Below are 6,473 nucleotides of genomic sequence, written 5' to 3' on the forward strand. Positions count from 1 at the left end.
GAACGTACTCGGGTTAATTCTATCAAGCAGTTAATAAAAAAAAACGTTTATGGCAGTATGTAGTATTAATACAGGGTGGCATGAAAAAGAGACTGCCCTAAAAACATCACCAAAACCGATGATTTTTGCACCATTGCTGGGGCCTGTGCCCACAAACGATCGTCAATGTACCGAATAAGTTGGTATGACAGTCGCGAAATTAATGAAGTGCAGTTATTGACTAACAACTGATTGTGTTGTGCTGTTGGGACGTATAGCAACGTATGGGGACGATCACTGCAGTGCAGAACAATGTCACAAAAAGGGAGTTCACTTTAAATCACGCAACCTGCTGCCATGGTCTGAAATGTACCACGTGGAAGCTTCAGGGGTTTGGCAAAATGCAATTGCTCGTGCACACCACCGCTCGCGAAAGAACCTCCACTTGAGGGAGCTTCAGAGAGGCCCTCTGGATGGGACGTTGGCCCACTCTTCTACGTTGGGCAGACATCTCGGAGGTGGTGGTGGTGGGAGCACCCACACTTTACCCCACCACAACGCGGCCTATCAAGCACATTACTGTGGCGCGCCAATTCGTAATGGTGGGTGGCAGGGGAATTAAAACAAAGGCTTGTGCCCGTTCATTTTAATTGCTGTGCCAGGAGACCGATTAGGCGACCTCTGGATTGCAAGTCCAGTTCTCTAACCATTCCACAATGACGGCGTCAATAATAAGGCTAAAGTGTTGCAGATAAATGGAGACAAAACTACGTGCCGTAGTGCCACAGGCTTCAGTGTTTAGAAGAGTTTCGTTGTTTCACTTTTTTGTGCGCTGACCTTGCCACCACATGTTCCTTGGCTCTTTCGGTAAGGTCACGTAGAAGGGAAACAATAAAATAATAAAAATATAAAACAATAAAATTCTCACGACGTTTCGACTGCAACACAAGCAATCATTAACGTCGTGCTAATTTTATTGTTTTATATTTTTATTATTTTATTGTTTCCCTTCTACGTGACTTTACCGAAAGAACCAAGAATATGAATCCCTGCAGTCACGAAAGCTTTAAATCAAAATGTTAAAATTGTATTGTTGTGGTTTTTCACACCTGATGATGATTGCTTGTGTTGCAGTCGAAACGTCGTGAGAATTTTATTATTTTATATTTTTATTATTCTATTGTTTCCCTTCTACGTGACTTTACCGAAAGAACCAAGAATATGTTCCTTGGCATTAACAAAAATGATAAGATGCAGCAGGTTGTGTGACGTTTCGACCGCAACACAAGCAATCATCATCACACCTGATGATGATTGCTTGTGTTGCAGTCGAAACGTCGTGAGAATTTTATTGTTTTATATTTTTATCATTTTATTGTTTCCCTTCTACGTGGTGACATTACCGAAAGAACCAAGAATATGAATCCCTGCAGTCACGAAAGCTTTAAATCAAAATGTTCCTTGGCATTCAAAATGCATGATGGCAACATCTAAAGAATACCCACGACGTTATCTGATTTTGTGATCAAGCTTGATTGTAATTCGGTGTAAAATTGAGTGCCAAAGAAACAGGAACAATTCAAATGATTTAAGAAACAAAGTGTACAAGCACGCAATCATGTGCAGGTTAGAACTATTTTTGTACGTTATTAAAATTATTCATACAAAACCGAACGGTACTGTCTCGCATATTTTCAAAAAGTAAATAGCCAGTGCCCTTTATCGTTAAGATTTTGTACGTTCTAAAATATTAAAGCACGTTTTTTTTTACAATTGATTGTGTAAACATGTCACAACTGGTTTAGCTATCACTTTAGTAACTATGGTGATTAGATGTAGTGACCCACAAGGCAGTGAACTATTACATAGTACTTCTACTGTGGTCAGTTACAGCAATGGAAACACTTAAATACATTTTAAAGGCTTATTTCCAACTTCCACACCATACCCCAACATTGTGTACACACAGTGCCGGATTCTCCTAGTAGCAAAAGTAGCTACAAATGCTACGGGCCCCGCACTCTCAAGGGCCCCGTAGCTAAATGCTTTTAAGCTATCAATTCCGGTTCACTGATTCTGCACTTACTATAGTACTATACTTACTATCTTCAACTTTTATGAACGACTGGGTGTTTAAGGTTAGCGATTTGTCGTATTATCTGGTTGCATAGCAAATGAAAAATACAATTACTTTACTTTGCAAGTTAAAAATTAGTTTTTTTATATCTGCGTTTTTTTTTATTTAGGGCCCCTTTATAACATATGCTACAGGCCCCGCACTAGCTTAGCCCGGCACTGTGTACACACCTGTTAAATATTCCACGTGTAACGAGAGACTTAACATAAAGACACCTTTAAACAGAGCCACAAATCTTTTTTCAGACTTTTGGGGACGATACATTTACATGGAAAATACAATCTCAATCGACAAACTCGCATTTCTTTGCCAAGATCCTGCTGGGCTCACTAAAATTGGAAACGCAATAGGTATGCAGACGTGACATGCAAACACAGATTTGGGAAAGTCGTAGTGACTCATTTTTTGGTACGGTATTGTATTCTCAATCATATGCATTGTATAAGTCAGTTGCATTTGTTAATGTAATTGATGCTAACACATACAGTGAGGGAAAAAAGTATTTGATCCCCTGCTGATTTTGTACGTTTTCCCACTGACAAAGAAATCATCAGTCTATAATTTTAATGGTAGGTTTATTTGAACAGTGAGAGACAGAATAACAACAAAAAAATCCACAAAAGGCATGTCACAAATGTTATAAATTGATTTGTATTTTAATGAGGGAAATAAATATTTGACCCCCTCTCAATCGGAAAGATTTCTGGCTCCCAGGTGTCTTTTATACAGATAACGAGCTGAGATTAGGAGCACACTCTTAAAGGGAGTGCTCCTAATCTCAGCTTGTTACCTGTATAAAAGGCACCTGTACACAGAAGCAATCAATCAGATTCCAAACTCTCCACCATGGCCAAGACCAAAGAGCCCTCCAAGGATGTCAGGGACAAGATTGTAGACCTATACAAGGTTGGAATGGGCTACAAGACCATTGCCAAGCAGCTTGGTGAGAAGGTGACAACAGTTGGTGCGATTATTCGCAAATGGAAGAAACACAAAAGAACTGTCAATCTCCCCCGGCCTGGGGCTCCATGCAAGATCTCACCTCGTGGAGTTGCAATGATCATGAGAACGGTGAGGAATCAGCCCAGAACTACACGTCAGGATCTTGTCAATGATCTCAAGGCAGCTGGGACCATAGTCACCAAGAAAACAATTGGTAACACATTACGCCGTGAAGGACTGAAATCCTGCAGCGCCCGCAAGGTCCCCCTGCTCAAGAAAGCACATATACATGCCCGTGTGAAGTTTGCCAATTAACATCTGAATGATTCAGAGGACAACTGGGTGAAAGTGTTGTGGTCAGATGAGACCAAAATGTAGCTCTTTGGCATCAACTCAACTCGCCGTGTTTGGAGGAGGAGGAATGCTGCCTATGACCCCAAGAACACCATCCCCACCGTCAAACATGGATGTGGAAGCATTATGCTTTAGGGGTGTTTTTCTGCTAAGGGAACAGGACAACTTCACCGCATCAAAGGGACGATGGACGGGGCCATGTACCGTCAAATCTTTGGTGAGAACCTCCTTCCCTCAGCCAGGGCATTGAAAATGGGTCGTGGATGGGTATTCCAGCATGACAATGACCCAAAACACACGGCCAAGGCAACAAAAGAGTGGCTCAAGAAGAAGCACATTAAGGTCCTGGAGTGGCCTAGCCAGTCTCCAGACCTCAATCCCATAGAAAATCTGTGGAGGGAGCTGAAGGTTCGAGTTGCCAAACGTCAGCCTCGAAACCTTAATGACTTGGAGAAGATGTGCAAAAAGGAGTAGGACAAAATCCCTCCTGAGATGTGTGCAAACCTGGTGGCCAACAAAACGTCTGACCTCTGTGATTTCCAACAAGGGTTTTGCCACCAAGTACTAAGTCATGTTTTGCAGAGGGGTCAAATACTTATTTCCCTCATTAAAATGCAAATCAATTTATAAAATTTTGACATGCGTTTTTCTGGATTTTGTTGTTGTTATTCTGTCTCTCACTGTTCAAATAAACCTACCATTAAAATTATAGACTGATCATTTCTTCGTCAGTGGGCAAACGTACAAAATCAGCAGGGGATCAAATACTTTTTTCCCTCACTGTAATTAATCCCCAGACAACACACCACATCCCAAGCCAGTTACACTCCCACACTGTCCCAAATCACCATATATGCAGAATGGCATTGTCCTCATGTCTGACAGTCACATCATGGTGTTTATTATGTCCTGGGAGAGCTGAGCATGTCTTGTTATGAAAATAGGGCAAGATGAGACAGGTTCCTGAATTAAAAACCAAAAATAAAAAAAATAGTAAACAAAAAGATTGCTTAAACAAGTACTGGATGGAATGGTGTTTTCCTGTTGATAGCCCCTGATACACAGATGCAATAACCATATTCCTATGGCAGGGGTCAAATGTGTATCATGGAGTTGAAAAATGTAGCTGTTATTTAAATTATGTAAACGGTCTGCTTTCTGGTGTACATACATTCGAAATGCATTAATTTAATTAATTGGCATTTCATTACTGATATAATAGTTTTTGCAATGCATCTTAAAATGAAAAAAGAATTTCATTTTTTTTAAATTCACACTTAAAAAGATTTTGCGCTTGATTGATGGCTCATAGTCAGTCATTCTGCCCAATTTTGCCAGAATAACGGTTGTTTGTGGAAATTCGGTCCAATTCCACGAATGCCTAAATCATTGAGAACATCTCCCTATAACGCAGACCGTAATCCTTGTGCCTCACTCTGCTTAACAGAATTGGTCTAAGTGCGAAGAGTTAGGGCGGAGTAAAAGCAGTGCCGCAGAAGGGCACAAGATTTCCCTCTCAATTACTCTGAGCAGGCCATTCTACTGGTCGGTAATGCAGAATTTCTACACATGGGAATTCATCCACTCATCGGAATACAGAGTGGGTGTGATGACCCATTTCTCAACGATTTATACCGTGTTGCAACAAAAGTGTATGCTATTTAAAACTTGCAAGAATGGGGTTAACGTGGCACAATGCAACTGCTTTGCAATTGTCGGAATCATACCGACGAGGGGAAGGTCTAGTTTGAACATAATACTCTCCCTTTAGACATTCCTGTGACGTTTTAAGACAATTGGTGGATTATTAATACTATATATATTCCACTTTGGGGTAAACCTAGCCCATAACCATCTTTCCTCATTTAAAAATTGAGTGGCATCACTGTATGAAAAGTCAACAGTGGTTGTCCTGTGGAAGTGGACATTGAAATAGGTCTTAACGTGTGCAGGATGGAGGAGTGCAGGTTACCGAAGCAGTCAGAGACCAAGGTAGTGATGCGACTGCTGTTTTAGATATCCCTTTAAGAGGTTAGTTGTTCACCTTACAAATGCCGAATCTGGCAGAATAAGTAAAGCTACGGTGCGGTGTCATGCAATCAACGTGATTGCCCGAGACTTTTTGACCTCGGCAGACACATGTTCTTCAATTCTGCTATTCTACCAATCCCCCCCCCCCCCCCGTAAGATGCACAGCAGGTTCGACAACACCCAAAGCCTGTCGAGATGTTTGCAGAAAGGCATCGATTACATATGCATTTGCGCATGTGTGTATGTATGCCAATGTCAGGCAGCCAAAGAGCATGACTTGTGACCTTTGACCAGAGGTGGGGATAAGAAATGGTGCCATAAGCACCGTCGTCGAATCCGGGTCCTCCATCATCCATAACTTGGTAATGGTCGTGTTGGGAACGAATTGCCCAGGAAATATGAAAGCTTAGCACATTCGTTAATAACACTGCCATGAAATAAAAAAAATATATACATACGTATAATAGGTGACGTGTCAGTCAAATGGCCTAGCTTCATCGGACATATGAGACGCCAGAGAAGAGGTAGAGTCGAAAAGGATTGGAGACTGCCCTCAACGCCAGTAAAAGTGGAACGTTTGGTCCAACGGGTTCCTCTCTCACTAATGAAGTGCCGTGCCACGTGTCCTGCAGAAATTCACCGCCAGAAGAGTTCCCCCCCCCCACCCCAAGAAAAAAGTCTCCCTTCGTAATTCGCCACGTCGTTTTGGTGGAAGGCCTTGTAATCCCTCACAAGTGATTGAAGCCATTAAAGTCTCTGTGCTGTGCCAATAACAAAAAGAAACACCATACTGTATTTAGGGTTGCAGGGGTCATGTAAACCAATTAGTTGCAATAAACAATAATATATAATGGTATATTCTCAATCGCAGGAATTAATAAGTATGCCACGAATGTAATTAGTTTTAATTGCAGAATCGATGCATCTTTAACATCCCCTAGCATTTTGGACTGCGAGTTGCTCTCTTGAAAATGTAACGAACGTGTAAATATCAATGGTCTCTCGACCATAAGGGATTTTACATAAAATA

Source organism: Petromyzon marinus, chromosome 4, assembly GCF_048934315.1.
Source record: "Petromyzon marinus isolate PM22_M1 ecotype Great Lakes invasive population chromosome 4, UKy_Petmar_22M1.pri1.0, whole genome shotgun sequence".
NCBI lineage: Eukaryota > Metazoa > Chordata > Hyperoartia > Petromyzontiformes > Petromyzontidae > Petromyzon > Petromyzon marinus.